This window comes from Budorcas taxicolor, chromosome 21 (genome assembly GCF_023091745.1).
Source record: "Budorcas taxicolor isolate Tak-1 chromosome 21, Takin1.1, whole genome shotgun sequence".
Lineage (NCBI taxonomy): Eukaryota > Metazoa > Chordata > Mammalia > Artiodactyla > Bovidae > Budorcas > Budorcas taxicolor.
The window spans coordinates 46,486,572-46,506,955 of record NC_068930.1 but is presented as its reverse complement, the minus strand read 5'-3'; the positions used below and the strand labels follow the sequence as shown (position 1 = coordinate 46,506,955).

Sequence of the window (20,384 nt, the reverse complement as noted above, 5' to 3'; positions counted from 1 at the left end):
CTGACCAAGAATATAGCTTGAGCCTGCTGATTGCATCCTGGACAATAAGAAAAACCAATAGGCTAACATTAGGTACAAAGTAGATCAACTAGTAGAGTTTTTAAGTATTATCTTGTCCAAAGTAAGAAAAGATCTTAATGTCTCTCATTTTCATCAAATATGTAACAATAACTTTTGGGTTAAAAAAAAACAATTAGGAAATGTTTAAACAGGTGTCTAATATTTTAAGCTCTGGAAGAAAAAAGGTGATTCGCCCCAAGTGTACTATTCCTCCCAGTTATATTATTTCCTTTCCAGTGTTTTTAAAATGGTCCTAGTTTCCAAGGTAACAGCCACAGGATACTAGGTCATATTCCTCTCAGTTTAAGAGTTGCAGGCAGGTGCTGTTCAGAATGTTCTGAAAGCCTCGGATCCAAATACCCAAGTGCTCTTCTGGAATTAATGAGCAAAAATATTCAATCACTGCAAACCTTAAAGCTGAAAAAGCTTCTTTGGGTAACAACAGCAATTTACACACCTGCAAAGCTTTGCAACACACAAGGCCCTTTCCCATGCATTTCTCACAGAGTCTTCCTCAGAGGGAAGCAAAGCAGATATTATTATTTTCCCCTTTCACAGGAAGGGTTATGTCTTAGGAATGGCACTGGGATTTGAACCCTGACCATCAGGCTCAGGAATCTCTTCACGATACATGAAACACATTATTAATTTAAAAGGGTTTCTTTTCTTTTCAGAAGTAAATCTAAGGGACTTCTCTGGTGGTCCAGTGGCTAAGACTCCGTGCTCCCAATGCAGGGGGCCTAGGTTCCATTCCTGGTGGGGGAATTAGATCCCACATGCTGCAACTAAGAGTCGCATGCTGCAACTAAAGATCAACATGCCGCAACTAAGACTTGATACAGCTAAATAAGTAAATATTATAATTTTTAAATTAGGTAATTAATATTTTTAAAAAAAAAGTAAATCTGAAAGGAACATTTGATTGGTAAATGTTTTATCTGCAGTTTACATCATCAAATATTTCAGTGATGCCAGGCTCAGTTTTTCTGGTGAACTTGAAGCCGAAATTTCCTGGGAAAACAAAACCTTTTACCTGCAAGAAGGAATAGAGTTAGTGGGGGAAGTAAAACCACAGTGTGGCCAAGGAGACGTGAAATATAAATGCTTTATACAGCTGGGGTCTTGGTATAACAATCAAACTCCTCCTTACCCTACAATCCAGGGATTCTCGCCATTCTGGAATGATTAAGGACTAAATCTTAACTACAGCAGAGGCAGCTGAGCTACAAAGAACAAACTAAAACAAAGACCATCTCACTAACATCTTCCTGAGACCCTGAGAACCCAAAGCAACACAGTTTTGTGGCCCTAACTGTGGTAAGGGGCAGTATGAGAGCACACAAGCATAGAAATTATTTCTGAAATAGCCCCTGTGTGAGCAGAGGCCATCTTATCATGGAGTAAATGAGACAGAGTCATGGAAATATTATCTTCTCACAGCTGCTACAGAGTTTTCATCATTAATTCATTCAGAAAGTTATTTACTGAGGTCAGACTTTGTGACAGGTAGTTGGGATACAGCAGTGTTCAAAACAAATAAAGTCCTACACTTTGTAAGTTTTATTCTAGCAGAAGAAGAGAGAAAACAAATAAGTTGTGTGATGGACAACAGTTGCCATGGAAAAAAACTGAAGCAGGATAAAGAGGATGTGGCTTTCACAAAATACAAGTTGTGTTTCCATTTTAAATGTTTTTTATAAACCATAAAAAAATCCATAAGATTAATTTTATTAGATATGATAGTTCAGGAATATTTTATAATGATAACAGAACCAATTCCTCAAGACATAGCAATCCTAAATGCATATATAGCTAGGCAATATTTGCTTCAAAATGTATGAGGCAGAAAGTGTTGAAACTGAAAGACCAAATAACTCCATAATTATAGCTAGAGATTTCACTAGCCATCAGTCAATAATTGATGGAAGTAGTACAAAAAATCAGTAAGAATATACACAGTTTGAACAACATTATCAACTAACTTGACTTATTAACATTTATAGAACATTCCAGGCAACAACCACACAGTCTTTTTCTGGCCACAAGGAACATTCATGAGGCATATCATATCCTGGGCTGTAGAACAAGTTTCAATAAATTTAAAATATTTAAATCACATGATTTCAATATTTAAAACTTAAATTTTAAATTCAAAAAAATTACACAAAGATATCTAGAAAATCCCCCAAATATTTGGAAACTAAAAGTAAACATCTAAATGATTAATGTAGCTAAGAAAAAAAGGTAAATATTAAACATTTTGAACTAAATGAAAATACAAACACAGCACATTAAAATATATGTGGTAAACATGGTCTTGGATTAGAAGAATTAATATTGTTAAAATGAACATACTAACCAAAGCAATCTACAGATTTAATATAATTCCTATCAAATTACACATGGTATTTTTCACAGAACTAGAACAAATATTCCTAAAATTTATTTGTAACCATACAAGACCCACAAGTGCTGAAGCAATCTTGAGGGAAAAGAACAAAGCAGGAGGCATAACCTCTCAGACTTAAGAGAGTACCAAAAAGCTACAATAATCAAAACAGCATGGAACTGACACAAAAACAGACATATAGATCAATAGAGAATAGAGAGCCCAAAAATAAACCCACACATCTATGGGCAATTAACCTATAACAAAACAGGCAAGAATATACAAGGGGGAAAGGACAGTCTCTTCAGCCAGTGATGTTGGAAAAGTTGGACAGTCACATGCTAATCAATAAAGTTAGATCATTCTCTCAGTTCAGTTCACTTCAGTCACTCAGTTGTGTTGGCCTCTTTGATCTTTTTAGATCATTCTCTCATATCATACAAAAAAAGAACTCAAAATGACTTAAAGACTTATATATAATACATGATACCATGAAGCTCCTAGAATAAAACATAAGCAAAACATTATCTGACATAAGTCACAGCAATATTTTCTCAGGTCAGTCTCACAAAGCAAAAGAAATAAAAGCAAAAATAAAACAACCCACTCAAAAAATGAGCAGAAGACCTGAATAGACATTCCTCTAAAGAACATACAGATGGTCAACAGGAACATGAAAATATGTTCAAAATCATTAGTAATTATATAAATGCAAATCAAAACTACAATGAGATATTGCCTCATACCAGTGAGAATGGTTATCATCCAAAAATCCACAAACAACAAATACTGAAGAGAGTGCGGAGAGAAGGAAATCCTCCTGCACTGTTGGTGGGAATGTAAACTGGTACACCACTATGGAGAACAGTATGGAGGTTCCTTAAAAAACTAAAAATAGAGCTACCATATGACTCTGCAATCCCACTCCTGGCCATATATCCAGCAAAAAACATGGCCAGAAAAGATACATGCACCCCAATGTTCACTGAAGCACTGTTTACAATAGCCAAGACATGGAAGCAACCTAAATGTATATCAACAGAGCAATGGATAAAGATGTAGTAAAAGGACTGTAGCCTGCCAGGTTCCTATGTCTATGGAATTCTCCAGGCAATTCTACTGGAGCCATTCCCTTCTCCAGGGGATCTTCCTAACTCAGGGATTGAACCCAGGTCTCCCACATTGCAGACAGATTCTTTAGCATCTGAGCCACCAGGGAAGCACATATATATATATGTATATATATATACATATGTATATATATATACATATATATATACATATACACAAACACACACACACATATACATATACATGAATATTACTCAGCCATTAAAAAGAATGAAATAAGGCCATCTGCAGAAACATGGATGAATCTAGAGAGTGTCATACTGAGTTAAGTAAGTCGGACAGAGGAGAAATATCAAATGACATCCCTTATATGTGGAATCTAAAAAGAAATGATACAAATAAACTTACTTACAAAATAGAAAAAGGCTCACAGACTTAGATAAATGAACTCAAGGTTGCCAGGGGAAAGGGATAGTTAAGGGCTTTGGGAAGGTCAAGTATACACTCTGTATTTAATATGGATAACCAACAGAAACCTATTATATAGCACATGGAACTCTGCTCAATGTTATGTGCCAGCCTGGATGGGAGTGGGGTTTGGTGGAGAATGGATACATGCATATGTATGGATGAGTTCCTTCACTGTTCACCTGAAACTATCACAACATTGCTAATTGACTATACCCCAATACAAAATGTTTTTGGTGTTATAAAAAATAAATAAAATTATTAAAAAGCAAAAACAAACAAATAGGACATAATCAAACTTAAACACTTTTGCACAGCAAAGGAAATCATAAAACAAAATGAAAAGACAACCTACAGAATGGAAGAAAATATTTGCAAATGATGCAACTGATAGGGCTTAATTTCAAAAGTATACAACAGCTCATACAACTCAATAACAACAACAACAAAAACAACCCAATCAAAAAATGGGCAGAAGACCTAAATAGATATTTCTCCAAAGAAGACATACAGATGGCCAAGAGGCACATGAAAAGATACTCATTATCATTAATTATTAGAAAAATGCAAATCAAAACTATAATGAGGTATCACCTCACACCAATCGGAATGGTAATTACTAAAAAGCCTACAAAAAACAAATTGGGGAGGGAGTGTGGAGAACAGAGAACCCTTTTGCATTGTTGGTGGGAATGCAAACTGGTGCATCTATTATGGAAAACAGGATGGAGGTTCCTCAAAAAACTAAAAATAGAGTTGCCATGAAAAAAGAAAAACAGTGTTAGCTGCTCAGCTGTGTCCCAACTCTTTGTGCTACAGTCTATGGACTGCAGCCCACCAGGCTCCTCTTTCCATGGGATTCTCCAGGCAAAAATACTGGAGTGGGTAGCCAACCCCTTCTCCAGGGGATCTTCCTGACTCAGGAATCAAACCCAGGTCTCCTGCATTGCATGCAGATTCATTACCATCTGAGCTACCAGGGAAGTCCCTGATCTAGCAGACCCACTCCTGGGGGACTTTCAGTGGCTAAGACTTGGCGCTCCCAATGCAGGGGGCCTGGATTCAATCCTTGGTCAGGAAACTAGATCCCATGTGCTATGACTAAGAGTTCATATGCCACAACTAAAAGATCCTACATGCCGCAATGCACATCAAAGATCCCGCATGCCACAACTAATACCCAGCACAGCCAAGTAAATAAATATTTTTTTTTTAAATTCCACCCCTCGGAATTTACCCAGAAAAACTATAATTTGAAAAGATAAATACACCCCTATGTTCACAGCAGAAGTATTTACAGTAGCCAAGACATGGGAAACAACCTAAATTTATACTGATGGATAAATGAATACAGAACAGCTAGTGTATATATACATTGGAATATTAGTCATGAAAAAGGATGAAGCAATGCCATTTGCAGCAACATGGATGGACCTAGAGATTATCAGACTAAGTGAAGTAAGTCAGAAAGAGAAAGACAAATACCATGTGATATCACTTACATTTGGAATCTAAAATACAACACAAATTAACATACCTATGAAACTTGTTTATTTAACTTATATGCAGAGCACATCATGTGAAATGCCCAGCTGGATAAGTTTTAGGCTGGCATCAAGATTGCTGGGAAAAATATCAACAACCTCAGATATGCAGATAAATGCACTTTAATGGCAGATAGCAAAGAGGAACTAAAAAGCCTCTTGAGGGTGAAAGAGGAGAGTGAAAAAGCCAACTTAAAACTCAATATCAAAAAACTAAGATCATGGCATCCACTCCCATAACTTCATGAAAAATAGAAGGGGAAAAGGTGGAAGTAGTAACAGATTTCCTCTTCTTGGGCTCTAAAATCACTGCAGATGGTGACTGCTGTCATGAAATTAGAAGATGATTGCTTTTTGGAAGGAAAGCTATGACAAACTTAGATAGTATATTAAAAAGCAAAGGCATCACTTTGCAAACAAAGGTCCATGTAATCAAGGGTATGATCTTTCCATTAGTCATGTACAGATGTGAGAGTTGGACCATAAAGAAGGCTGAGGGCCAAAGAATTGATGCTTTCAAACTGTGGTGCTGGAGAGTGCCTTGGACAGTAAGGAGATCAAACCAGTTAATCCTAAAGGATATCAACCCTGAATACTCATTGGAAGGACTGATGCTGAAGCTGAAGCTCCAATACTTTGGCCACCTGATTCGACTCACTAGAAAAGACCCTGATGCTGGGAAAGAGGGAGGGCAGGAGGAGAAGAAGGCAACAGAGGATGAGATGGTTAGATGGCTTCACCGATTCAACGGACATGAACTTGGGCAAACTCCAGGAGATGGTGAGGGGTGGGGAGGCCTGGTGTGTTGTAGCCCATGGGGTCTCAGAGTTGGAGATGACTTGGAACTGAACAACAACAATGAAACATAAAGAAACTCACAAACACAGAAAACAGACTTACGGTTGCCAAAAGGTAGCTGGGTGGGGAAGGAAGGATTGGGAGTTTGGGATTAGCAGATGCAAACTAGTATATACAGGATAGATAAATAATAAGACTATACTGTATAGCACAAGAAACTATATTCAGTATCCTGTGATAAACCATAATGGAAAATAATATGAAAAAGAATATATATAACAGTCCTTTTGCTGTTCAGCAAAAGCCAACACAACATTGTAAATCAACTATACTTAAATAAATGTTTTTTTTAATTTAAAAAATGTGTAGGGTACAGCTACAGCAGATAAAATTGTCTAGAGGCAAGTTTAAATGCTTCTATTAGAAAAGAAGAAAGGTCTAAAACGAATAATCCAAATTTCCTCTATAAGAAACAAGAGAAAGAGGAGTAAATTAAAGCTAAATAAATAGAAGGAAGGAAATAAAGAGTAGAAATTAACAACATATAGAACAAGAAGTAGAAAAAAAATTTTTTGACCAAAACTGGTGGGAGTTTTTGGCAAAATACAATAAAATTAATAAATGTCTAGCCAGACAAATCAAGAAAATAAGAGAGAAAACACAAATTACCAACACCAGGAACAAAGGAGGAGACCTCATTACAAACACTAGGGAGATTAAAAGAAAAACAGAATAATATTATGAAAAACTTCATGCTGCTGATTTAGGAAAAAATTCATCTTTTCCTGGAAACACAGGAGCACACACATGGTTACAGTCTCTGAAACTACTGCCTTTCAGAGCAGTCTCAACCATTTATAATCACTGTAACTTTTAAACAAAATAACTTATTTTGCATAGAAAACATTTCACGTGGAAAATGTGAATTGTCACACCCCAGCATTTAATCAGACTAGCAGAGTTCATGAATTCACATATAACTTTCTACAGTCACTAATATTCCATATACCACTTCTCAAAATGGTAGAAACGAAGATGTTCACTAACATGAACCAATGACATAGGTTTTCTGTAGTATATAAAAATAAGCTAAAGTATAAAAAAATTTAAATATGCTTAATAATTAATACTTTATTTTTTCATCATATTTACAAATGATTTAGGTATTTAATGACTTTCCATTAATTAGCCTGATCTAATGTCAATCCAAGATTTAACTTACTGAGATCTTGGAAATTTATTTTCAAGCTGACATACCACAGAACATAATTATCACACTAATTAAATAAAGTACATCAGAATAAGGATTAATTTGGTCAAATACAGATTTATATTTATCATAAGCAAGCATTAATTCAAAGTAATGCTAGCTTACTTGATCAATAAACCTGTATAAGTTTAGAAAAAACATACCCAAATATAATATAAATGTATACTTGCATTATATATAATGCTGATAAAGAAGATATAGCTGTTTTATTAAACCAAGTTATTAAAATAATCTATCCCTTCTGAAAAGGTTTTTTGCAGTTCGCACAAGAGACTTTAACTGGTTTGCTGCTGCTGCTGCTAAGTCACTTCAGCCGTGTCCGACTCTGTGCGACCCCATAGACGGCAGCCCACCAGGCTCCCCCGTCCCTGGGATTCTCCAGGCAAGAACACTGGAGTGGGTTGCCATTTCCTTCTCCAATGCATGAAAGTAAAAAGTGAAAGTGAAGTCACTCAGTCGTGTCCGACTCTTTCTGACCCCATGGACTGTACCCTACCAGACTCCTCCATCCATGGGATTTTCCAGGCAAGAGTACTGGAGTGGGTTGCCATCGCCTTCCCCTTAACTGGTTTAGTGGGTTGCTATTTGGAAGAAGACTGGAGAATTTGTTAAGTAAGCAAGACCACTGGTGATAAAGAACCCACCCTTGGCTGTTTCTAATTACAGGGAAACGATGCTGACTGGGAGATCCCCAAATCAGTATTATGATGAGTTGCAGACTCTTCATTCTTAAATAGTCTCCTGCCGTATTCATTCTACCAGGATTAAAAGGTCTTCACAGCTCAGCAGTTCCTTCGACTGTATCATGATTCAATTATCCTTTCAAGCGTGATGATTTGAGACCTGCGGGCACTCTCCAGTCCTTTCGGCTTCCCAGGTGGATCGAGTGGTAAAGAGCCCATCTGCCAATGCAGGAGATGTAAGTGACTTGGGTTTGATCTTTGGGTTGGGAAGATCCCCTGGAAGAGGGCATGGCAACCCACTCCAGTATTCTTGCCTGCAGAATCCCATGGACACAGGAGCCTATCAGACTACAGTCCACAGGGTCAAAGAGTTGGACACAACTGAAGCAACTTAGCATGCACACACACACTGCAGTCTTGGAGAAATCCACAGCATGGGTTCCAGTTGTAGTCTCAGGTGGTCTCCATTCAATAAAACTGGAGGAATTTTTCTCTTGCCCTTGATTTGTTTCCATGTCTTCTTCATCACCAATGACCATTGCCTCACACTTTCCTTCTGAGAAGCCACTGCTCCTGAGGATGGGAGAATTTCGGAATCATTTCATTGTAGCTGTTAATTTTTTGATGATATAAATGTTATGGTTCTCTGACCAGTTATCACTAGTGCCGAAGGCTGGGGAGGCCATACAGGTTCAAAAAACATCACCATCATCATCTTCTACTGAGGAGTCTTGAAATTTATTAGACCTAGAAACTAAAGGACTAGGTGGACCACTAAATGAATTTCCTACATTAGTGAGATGCATCATTCATTAGATATTTAATGAATGAATATATGAATGGTCCTTACTGAGTCAGCCCCTTTGGGGAACTGATCTTTTCCCTCCCTAATTCATCACTGGCCTCTGATTTTCTGGGATATTCCCTTGAATACTCCACACAGACAACCACAGATTTCAGATACTCGGCTGCTCTTATGTTGTTCTCCATCCCAGGACCCACACTCATCATCAAGACTGAGTTAAAAATAAACCCAAGAAATGGTAACAGCTTCTTGCCTTAGCCCTTCTAGAAAGGTATCACTGTTTAAAAGGGGATGTTTTAGAATTTGAGCAAAAATGCGTTGCTCTAGTGACTAGAAGAACATTCAGCCATCAAGTCTGGGAAGAGTTCATCTGAGTGAGGCCTTTTGGATCATCTCATACACCCTCTACTCACCATGCCCTTCCACACCCTGCCCACCTGGTGAAATATCACCTCAAAATTATCGTCTCTATCTTTCCTGGTTAGCAACTCTCACCTGTTTCCTTAGCAGAGCTCATACCTTTACAACTGTGTTACTAGTTATCATAATTATATATGCTGTCCTCTCCTCTCCCAGAGACATGAAGCCCAACAAGAGGGGGAGGAGTTGCTGAATTCAAAATTGGACTGGAAGAAGAAGGCAGTAGGAGAGAATCAGAGAGATGGCAGTGGGAGGACTCAGATGGCATTACCAGCTTTGAAGATGGATGGGGCCACAGGTCAAAAGCACAGGTGGCCTCTAGAAGCTGAAAAGGTGAAGAAACAGATTCTTCTGTAAAACTTCCAGAAGAGATATCAGCCTTGCCAACAGATTTTTCGCTCAGTGAGATCCATATCAGACTTCTGATCTAAAGAATTGTAAAATAATAAATCTGTGTTGGTTTAAAAAAAAAAAAGAAAGAAAAGCGCTGTTTTACTTGCCAGTTTGTGTTGCTTGATTCTGGCAAATTCTATTTTTTCAGCAGTTACTGGCAACATCCCCATGAAAGCATGACGGCTTCTCAGTGAAGAATTATGGTCTAAGCCACTGCCAAGAGCTGTGATTTCAGGTGGTTGAGTCTCACCATCGCTCACCAATCTTTTCACTCACGGTGCTCCTCTTTTCCCAAATGCCCTATTGGATATCTTATTTAAGCCAAATTGTTTTCCAAATTTTTTGAGCACTACTTTTGGGATTTTTGCCATATCAAAGTAACACCAGAGCTAACAGTAACTTAATCCCTTTCCTCAAAGCAACTTAATTTTTAAATAGTACTTTTGCTTTATAGGTAATATGCATAAAATATTAGGTTTGATGTGCTAATTGTTTTCTCCAAGTACACATTTAAAAACAAAACTATTAAAATTTTTTAAAAACCTTTGCATTAAAATAAACTTGTATTTCCAGTTTTTTTGGGGGGGGGTTATTTTTTTATTTTATTTTTATTTTTTATTTTATAACTGCCTTATGACCCAGCAATCCCACTGCTGGGCATACACACCGAGGAAACCAGAATTGAAAGAGACATGTGTACCCCAATGTTCATCGCAGCACTGTTTATAATAGTCAGGACATGGAAGCAATCTAGATGTCCATCAGGAGATGAATAGATAAGAAAGCTGTGGTACATATACACAATGGAGTATTACTCAGCCATTAAAAAGAATACATTTGAATCAGTTCTAATGAGGTGGATGAAACTGGAGCCTATTATACAGAGTGAAGTAAGCCAGAAAGAAAAACACCAATACAGTATACTAACACATACATATGGAATTTAGAAAGATGGTAATGATAACCCTGTATGCGAGACAACAAAAGAGACATAGATGTATAGAACAGTCTTTTGGACTCTGTGGGAGAGGGAGAGGGTGGGATGATTTGAGAGAATGGCATTGAAACATGTATAATATCATATATGAAACGAATCATCAGTCCAGGTTCGATGCATGATACTGGATGCTTGGGGCTGGTGCACTGAGACAACCCAGAGGGATGGGAGGGACGGGGAGGGAGGAGGGAGGGGGGTTCAGGATGGGGAACACGTGTATACCTGTGGCGGATTCCTGTTGATGTATGGCAAAACCAATATAATATTGTAAAGTAATTAACCTCCAATTAAAATTTAAAAAAAATAAAAAGACATAGAGACTTAAAAAATAAAATAAAATAAATAAACTTGTAACTACTAAAATTTTAAAAACAACTCTGCCTAGGTACCCAGGAAAATCTTTTCATGCACATCAGTAGGATAACTCCTCCACTTTGTGAAATACTTCCTAAGTTTTTTCTACCCTCCCAGGCCTTCTGTCCAGAGCTACCCCTTCATTCTCAGCAGGCTCCCTCACCTCCTACATACTTAAATAGAGAGTCCTTCAGACTTGAATTCCATCAAGCAATCTCCCTATATCTTCCCACTCCACTCCATACACACCTGTGAAAGCTCACCTGCATGTGCTCTCATCCTTGCTCCCTCTGCCTTTGCTCTCAGAAGAGGAGCCTGACCTTCTTTCCACTAAAGAAATGTCTGTTCACTCATGTTCTGAAGCCCATTCTAATACACTGCCTCAAGGATCTTACCATTAAAATAGTTTTCAAGGATTTACCTAAATTATACAAACTTAAACTCTTAAAATGAGCTGATTCCTTTACTTTTTAAAATCTAGCACATTTTAAATCCCAGAAATCCCATTCCTTATTTTCTGAGAATTATAGGAACATTATATTTAAATAGGCACCTATTTATCTCAAAAGCCAATAAGAACAGGACTTCTTTAACTTAGGAAATTTTTATCAACTAATAGCACCATCTGGATTTGGAAAAACGTTATACGTCCATAAAATGAGATGTAAAGACTTTTTTTGAATTACAGACATACAAACACAGAGTTTAATTCCAGTCATGAGTCAAGAGTAAACACAGAAGTACAAAAAATTTACTGGCTCAGATAGCAAAGAGCTGTTCTCCTTGGTGAAATACAATATTCTTAATTGTTTTGAGCCCAAATAAATGAATAACCAAACAAATAAGACTAACAAACTAGTTTCTCTGTTGTCTCTCATCCAACAGAGACCCGATCTCTACAAATCATTGATCCATTCACATGTTATAGTTAGACATAACACCAAATTCCCAATCATTGCTACCAAGAGAGGGCAATGATACCGCTGCAAGCAGAACACATACAAACCACAAAATTAATAGAGAACAATATTAAAAATAAAATAACAGAGAGCAAAGCAAAGTTACTGTCATTTTGAGAGCCAAAAAACAAAAGATGTGTCTAAGCTTTAAGCAACCCATGAGTTGCATTTCTCTGGGGAAAACTATACCTAGTTTTGTTAGGTGAATCCATTGAGCGGCTCAGTAGAAGATCTCCAAGATGTTAAAGTATATTTGAAAAAAAAAAAGTAAAAATCATGCCTCTCATACAGGTATAAAATGAACATGTGTTAAAGATTTTATTGAATGTATTAATCAATGAAGAAACAAGGTAGATATTGAAACAGCTCAAACGAGAAATCAAAAATCACAAATTTATGTGGAGTAAAGGAATGCTGAAATGAATCTGCAAATGGAAGCAAAACAAGCTTCTTCCATGGTGGCAGACAGAAGTCAACTGAATCTCTACTAGTCAGGACAGATTTTGCATGTCTATAAACAAGAATTATTTTGTGTCACTATCAGCTATCTTAGAGAAGGAAATGGCAACCCACTTCTGTAGTCTTGCCTGGGAAATCCCATGGACAGAGAAGCCTGACAGCTACAGTCCATGAGGTTGCAAAGAGTCAGGCATGACTTAGGGACTAAACAACAACAATCAGTTTTCTACAATTAACAGTTTTAAGACAGTTTTCATAGATTCGGAATCATTTAACTCTAATCAGATAAGCCTGGGGGACTGTCTAGATTCTAGACGGTGCAGTTATCCACCTGGGCACACATTTTTCCCACACAAGAGACACTTCTCCCATGAAAACAGAAGAAACAGGGATTGTGTGAATATAAGTAAATTTGTACTTGCCATTCAGTGACTAATTTTTTAAAATGTCAGTGCTGCAGTCACCATCCTCAGTGATTTTGGAACCCAAGAAAATAAAATGTGTCACCGTTTTCACTTTTTCTCCATCTCTTTGCCATGAAGTGATGGGACCAGATGCCATGATCCTAGTTTTTTCAATGGTGAGTTTTGAGCCAGGCTTTTGGAAATTAAGGAAGCTCATCACTGATAAGTCTCTTGTGCAGGCTTTCACCTTTTCCCCCCTTCTCTCCTCCCCCTCTCCCCAGTAATACGAGCGGGAGAATATGAGGCTATCTGCTACTACAAAGTAAAGCAACTAGTTGCTGTGAAAGGGCTCCGTGCATAAAAATATCTCACACCAGCCTTACCACAGTGACTTTCTCATTTCACTAAAAGTAGCCTTTAAAACACAGGGCTGCCCTGGTGGATCAGTGGTAAAGAATCCACTTGCCAATGCAGGAGACGCAGAGTTCCATCCCTGGTCTGGGATGTTCCCACATGCCTGCAGAGCAGTGAAGCTAGAGCCTGACAACAACTGAGCCTGTGCTCTAGAGGCAACGTGCCACAACTGCTGAAGCCTGCACCCCTGAGGGCCCACGCCCCACAACAACAGAAGCCATAGCAATGAGAAGCCCAAGTACCGCAACCAGAGAGGACCCCCGCTCACCAAAACGAGAGAAAAGCCCACACAGCAACAAAGATCCAGCACAACTCTCCCCCCAAAAAACACATATAAATCATCTGGGCATCATCTTGTGCATAACTTGTATGCAGAGGACATCACGCAAAATGCCAGGTTGGAAGAATCACAAGTTGGAATCAAGACTGCCAGGAGAAATATCAACAACCTCAGATATGCAGGTGATAACACTCTAATGGCAGAAAGTGAAGAGGAAATAAAGAGCCTCTTGAGGAGGGTAAAAGAGGAGAGTGGAAAAAGCTGGCTTAAAACTCAACATTAAAAAATTAAGATCATGGCATAGGGTCCCATCACTTCACAGCAAATAGAAGGGGAAAAAGTGGAAACAGTAACAGATTTTATTTTCTTGGGCTCCCAAAGCACTGTGGATGTTGACTGCAGCCAAGGAACTGAAAGATACTTGCTCCGTGGAAGGAAAGCTATGAAATACCTAGATTGTATACTAAAAAGCAGAGACATTACTTTGCTGACAAACATCAGCATATAGTCAAAGCTGTGGTTTTTCCACTGCTCATGTACGGATGTGAAAGTTGGACCATAAAGAAGGCCGAGGGCCAAAGAATTGATGCTTTCGAACTGCAGTGCTAGAAAATGCTCTCAAGAGTTCCTTGGACAGCAAGGAGATCAAACCAGTAAATCCTAAAGGAAATCAATCCTGAATATAATATTCATTGGAAGGACTGCTGCTGAAGCTGAAGCTCCAATACTTTCGCCACCTGATCTGAACAGCCGATTCACTGGAAAAGACCTTGATGCTGGGAAAGACTGAAGGCAGGAAGAGAAGGGGGTGGCAGAAGATGAGATGGTTGGATGGCATTACCAACTCAATGGAGATGAGTTTCAGCAAGCTCCGGGAGACAGTGAAGGGGAGGGAAGCCTGGCATATTGCAGTCCATGGGGTCACAAAGAGACACAACTTAGTAACTGAACAACATCATCATCCTTTGACTAGTACAGTCAAATCCTCACAGCCCAAGATTCTGGAAATCTATCACTAGGCAAGTTTGGGAAACACTGCTCTACCACATTTTAGTTTATGGGGTTAGCCAGAAGAGCCCTGAAGAAATAAAACCCAGTCCTGGTGAGTTTTGAAAGATCCTTGGAGATCTTTCTAGGTGGGGCATTTAGGAGGTGTTCTGAGGAGTCTATGGATAAGTGAGGGAAGGGGGAATAGCCATAAAAGAGAGAGAATAGCAAAGGAAGGGGGCTGGAGAAGAGCACCAATGAGATTCGTTAGTAGAGAGAGACAGAGAAATGGAGAACAATTAAATCAGAACCTTCAGGGGAGGGCTCTGGCACTGATATTTTTTAAAGCCCCCATGATGACTACAAACTGTAGCCCAGGTTTATAATCTCTGTTCCTTAGCTCAAGCTCACCAATTTCACACCAGGTAAAGCTGGTCACTGATACTGAGGTTGTGATTCATTTATTCCCTGCTCAAGAGGATGTGAGGATTTTAGTTAAGCTGCTCCTTTTTAATTAGAGCAAAATTCTTAAAGAGGAAATGATTAGAGGTTTTGTCCATTTCAATTGTGTCATATCACTGAATGTTCCCTTCCTATGAGTAAAAAGAAAAAGAATAAGGTAGATTTTCCACTTATCAGTGTGTGTTATCCAGTTGTTGCAGTAAGATGAGAAGAACTCAGAAATATGGCTGTAAAATAAGTCTTGAAGTTTTTCTTCTTTTCTAAGCTATTGCAAAGAGTAAAGCGAAGTGAAAGTGTTGGTCACTCAGTCACGTCTGACTCTTTGCAACCCCATGGAATGTAGCCCGCTAGGCTCCTCTGTCCATGGGATTCTCCAGGCAAGAACACTGGAATGGGTAGGCATTCCCTTCTCCAAGGATCTTCCCCACCCAGGGAACGAACCTGGTCTCCTGCATTGTAGGCAAGTATGACCTAGTAATACTACCAGCAGTCCAGTGGAAAAAGAAATGAATTTGGTCTCAGAAGATAGGTAGGACCAGTGCCAGTACTGCCCATGGAAATCATTAAACACTTAACTCACACTTAGCTTCCTTCTCCGAAAATAAGATTTTTCATCTCTTTGGATCTATAATGCCACTGATTGTAAGATGCACCAGTTTTACATATCACAAAGAAAACACAGATGACTGTTTTATTCCATCCGTAATGTAAATAGTTAGAATTATGACAGCATCTATTGGTAACACAGTCTAATGTTACAGAATATAAAAATAAAAACTTTGTTTTCTTGTCAATAAGCTGAGAAAAAAACCTCTAAATCAATCTTTCCTAAAGTCAATTTGCTACAAATGCCCACTGAAACTCCCTTCTTCTCATGCTTGATGTTTAGTCGCTAAGTTGGGTCCAACTCTTTTGTGACCCCATGGACTGTAGCCCGCCATGCTCCTCTGTCCATGAGATTTCCCAGGCAAGAACACTGGAGTGGGTGCCAAGATACAAAAGATTATCTAATTAAAAAGCAACCTACCTCAAAAGTTTCCTATATAACTTCCAAAAGATGTGTTAAAGAACACTATCTGTGCCCACCCCCCAAAGAAAGTGATTAGAGACTTACACATATTTAACTGGTGATAAGAGCAAGAATTGTTTTAGTCAAAATCTAATCATGGGATCTTAAATTTATTTTAGTTTGGCAGAAGCCAACAGTTCTTGTTTCAATGTTGCAAATGTGTAGCCTGAAAACATGAGGGTGATTACAAAGGCAGAAGGTGAACTGGGTAAGCAGGCTCAGTGAGGTATTCCATGTAGATGGAGGAGGGACAGGATGAGGGAAAGAAGATACAGGTGGAGAAGACTAGGGGAACATAAGAGTTTGAGGTGGGGGGGCAGACAACTGTGTAATAGAAAGGAGAGAAGAGAGGAGGGAAATCTAAGAGGCTAACTGAATGCCTCTAACAATGTTCTGGATGAGGCCTTTAACAAATGTATAACCTGACAGAAAACAACATTCAGAAAATATCCAGAAAAGAAACAGCCTGCATGCAAATAGTAACGAGGGTGGGTGGCAAGAAACTGTAGCTGAAGGAGAGAAGACTGTGAGGGAGGTGGGGCCTACAGACCCACTGAATGGCTCCAGAAGAGCCTCTCCGTAGCGAGGAGGCAGAAACAGGACTGCAATCTAGCTTAAGAAATAAAGGCAATTTGTTAGCTCATGTAACCAAACTATGGAAAGGACTGAATGATCCGGAGGCTCAAAAGACAATGATACTCTTCCTTCATTTCTCATCCTGGTCTTTTTCTCTCAATTTCTTCCTTGTGGTACCAAGAGCCTTAGGTTGACATTCTTTATAGCGCACGAGCCAAAAGTTAAAAACAAACCGAGAACCAGCCAGCCAGCCAGACCCTCTACCTGGGCAACGTTCATCACTGTATTCTAAAACCATTAAGTGAAAGGTGTATGGGAAACTTGATAATGGAGGGTTCGGGCTGGTGACCTCACCTGAACTCACTGATTCAGCCAGACATTACCTGCCTTTTGTTGAGATGCGATAGGAAAGGATACGTGCTACCAGTGCGCCTCTAAAGCTTAGGAAATTATACCAGGATCTAATTGCAGCTTTATATCTAATTATAAACTTTCAAAAAACATGGAGAAACAAGTTAAACGACATCATCAGTGATAAACGAGCCAAATGAAAGAAATGTTACGTTTCATGGTGTAAATATCCTGTTCGCCCAACAAATCAGTATCATGAAGAGAAATGGCAGTGGGGGAGGAGGGAGTGGAGATGGGCTGTTACAAGAGTTGACTCATTGGAAAAGACTCTGATGCTGGGAGGGATTGGGGGCAGGAGGAGAAGGGGACGACGGAGGATGAGATGGCTGGATGGCATCACTGACGGACGTGAGTCTGAGTGACCTCCGGGAGTTGGTGATGGACAGGGAGGCCTGGCGTGCTTCCATTCTTGGGGTCGCGAAGAGTCGGACACGACTGAGCGACTGAACTGAACTGAACTGAAGAAGCATAGCAACCAAACACAACGTGGGAGGACAGAACCTTCTTTGGAAGGAATCTTTTAAACAACCAAGGAAATTGGAACGTAGAGTGAATATTAGGTGATACTAAGGAATTACCTGAACTTTTCGAGGTGTGATAATGGGTGATTACTTTTCTTTTTTTCCCCCAAGAACTCATCAAAGAAAGTTTAACTGGGAAACTACGAGCTCTAAAGGGAGGCGGGCGGCCCACTCCGAAAAGCGTCCGCCTCACGGAGCGCGCGTGTCCAGCTAGCCCGCGGGCTCCTACTGCGCGCAGCTCTGAAGGCCGTTGTCGCGCTCGCCGCTCCCAGCATGCTCCACGGGCCGAGCACTCCCCCAGGAGGACCCGGGGCCCTGGGTCCCTCGACGAGACCCCCTTACCCAAGATGCTCCGGGCGCTCATTTGCATGTCCCACCTAAAGGTGAAATAGACTGCGATCTAGTTGTCAGAGCAACAAACGTGCGAGCTTTTTGAGTGGCTGCACGAAATCAAATTTCCATAAATGTTTCGCCTTCGCTGGGAAGACGCTAGTTTGGTCACCATAACTGCAAAGGACAAAAGATATTCGTGCCTTATATATGCTGTGGGGGGCAAGTTTGGCTCGTGCTCGCTTCGGCAGCACATATACTAAAATTGGAACGATACAGAGAAGATTAGCATGGCCCCTGCGCAAGGATGACACGCAAATTCGTGAAGCGTTCCATATTTTGCTCTTTTTCCCACGGTCCAGATACTGTCTCAAGCTCAGAGGAAACGCCTTGGGTCAAGCACAACGTCGGGCACGCAATGCTGAATTTGTGATTTTTCACTATAAAATATGTTATAAAAAATATTCGTTCAAGGCAATCTATGAAATGAGAATGAAGCTGAGTTACATCTGTAAATTTTTGTGCAAATACGGATTTGAGTAAACTCCGGGAGCTGGTGATCACAGGGAGGCCTGGCGTGCTGCAGCCCATGGAGTCACAGAGTCGGACACGACTGAGCGACTAACTGATGTCGTTTCTATGTTATCTTGGAGATGAGAAATCTTGCATTTCTTTAACAGAACCTGAAAGTTCTGAAATCGCCTTTTGATCTGTCTCCCTAGACAACACAAAGCAGAGGGGCAGGTGGGTCTGGCTCTTGGTTCACTAAAGGCTGCCTGACACATGAACTGCTCAATGAACCCTTACCAAATCATTTCTAAATTATTAAATAAATGAATTATTGCTAAGTTAATGAATCCTTGCTATAGGAAGTAAGCAACAGTAGTACACATTTCTCGGGCCTACTTTGTGACTTCGGTCGTTTTTGACTGGAATTCGTACTCTTTTCTCAGATTGTGAGCTACACAAAAGCAGGGGCTGTTACCAAAGAGTGAACTCAATGTTAGCCGGTAGATCCTAGAGCTTCCGGATCCATTGAAAACTGGCTAGAAGCAGCAAGCCCGTTACTAAGTCTTTCTGAGACGGGTTTTCTATGCCTGTTTTTATCTGACTTCTAAGGGGCACTCAAAATGTCGCTTTACCTAAACCGGGTGGATTCTGTGATGGGAAATATAAAAATTCAGCGCCCAAAACCCAAAGTGTATTTTTACCAGTAAAAACAAGCATTCGACTGCAGACACCAAGATTAGCTAGGTAACTTAATAGAAGTGAGACAGGTTGGCCGGGGGGATGCCAGGCAGTCATCGAGCTGGAATCGACGCTGGGAGGGCAGAGGATCCGGTGGGAAAGAATTCCAGGTGTCCTCACGCTTTGGGGATGCACGTCGGAAAGCGCAAACCGGGGGTCTGCCTCCAAAACTACCTGTCAGTACTTCACAGTTTTTTGTGTTAATCCGGCAAATAGTGTCTGGAGGTGGGAGACAGGCGCAAAATATGGAACGCTTCACGAATTTGCGTGTCATCCTTGCGCAGGGGCCATGCTAATCTTCTCTGTATCGTTCCAATTTTAGTATATGTGCTGCCGAAGCGAGCACGCTTCAGTTTTCGTCCACCGCTTATATAAAACCCAAAAGGTCTTATCTCTTTACAGTTACGGTGACCAAACCGTGCATCTTTTCGATGACTCTGAAACTTTTAGGGAAATTTGGTCTCACGGATCCACGCACAGGGCTCGCATGTTTGGTATTCTGACTGCTAAATCGCGAAACTTGTCGAGTTCTCCTCTTGCTGGGACATGCAAATGAGTGCCCGTAGCATCCTGGGTAAGGGCCCTGTCACCGACTCCAAGTCGGACGATGGATCCTCTGGGGCGCTGAGCCCCGCGGAGCATGCCGGGAGCGGCAAGCGAGACTCTCTTGAGGAGCTGCTAGCAAGCTGGACACGCGCGGTCCATGATGCGGCCGCGATGCGGGGTGGGCTGCCCAGCTGCGAAGACTGAGGCAGCCCTACGGGCCTGCCTGGAACAAGTAGCATCTCCCTCAAGTCTAAGAATTTGCGAATTGGTTGCTTTGCTGGGCCAGTAGGATGCTGGGTCCCTAGGATTTTGGATCGAGCTCGGGTTCTCCCAGCAAAATGTGGAACGTGTCACCAATATTTCACCCGTGACATAGTAGCCTTTTGCCAGTTCCAGAGGCTTTGTTGATATAAGCCTAGCGTCCAGCCCTCCGGGAGATTCCTCCCAACAACTAAACCAACTTAGA

The 20,384-nt window shown here is 40.2% G+C and overlaps 2 non-coding genes across 2 annotated transcripts; one reads left to right on the top strand and one right to left on the bottom strand.

Moving 5' to 3' along the window:
* The first annotated feature begins 18,359 nt into the window (after positions 1-18,359).
* Positions 18,360-18,466, top strand: LOC128067149 (U6 spliceosomal RNA). Its single transcript, XR_008201351.1, has one exon. It is a non-coding gene; the product is annotated as a U6 spliceosomal RNA (small nuclear RNA).
* Positions 18,467-19,611: 1,145 nt separating this feature from the next.
* On the bottom strand, positions 19,612-19,718 carry LOC128067150 (U6 spliceosomal RNA). Its single transcript, XR_008201352.1, has one exon. It is a non-coding gene; the product is annotated as a U6 spliceosomal RNA (small nuclear RNA).
* Between the last annotated feature and the right edge of the window lie 666 nt (positions 19,719-20,384).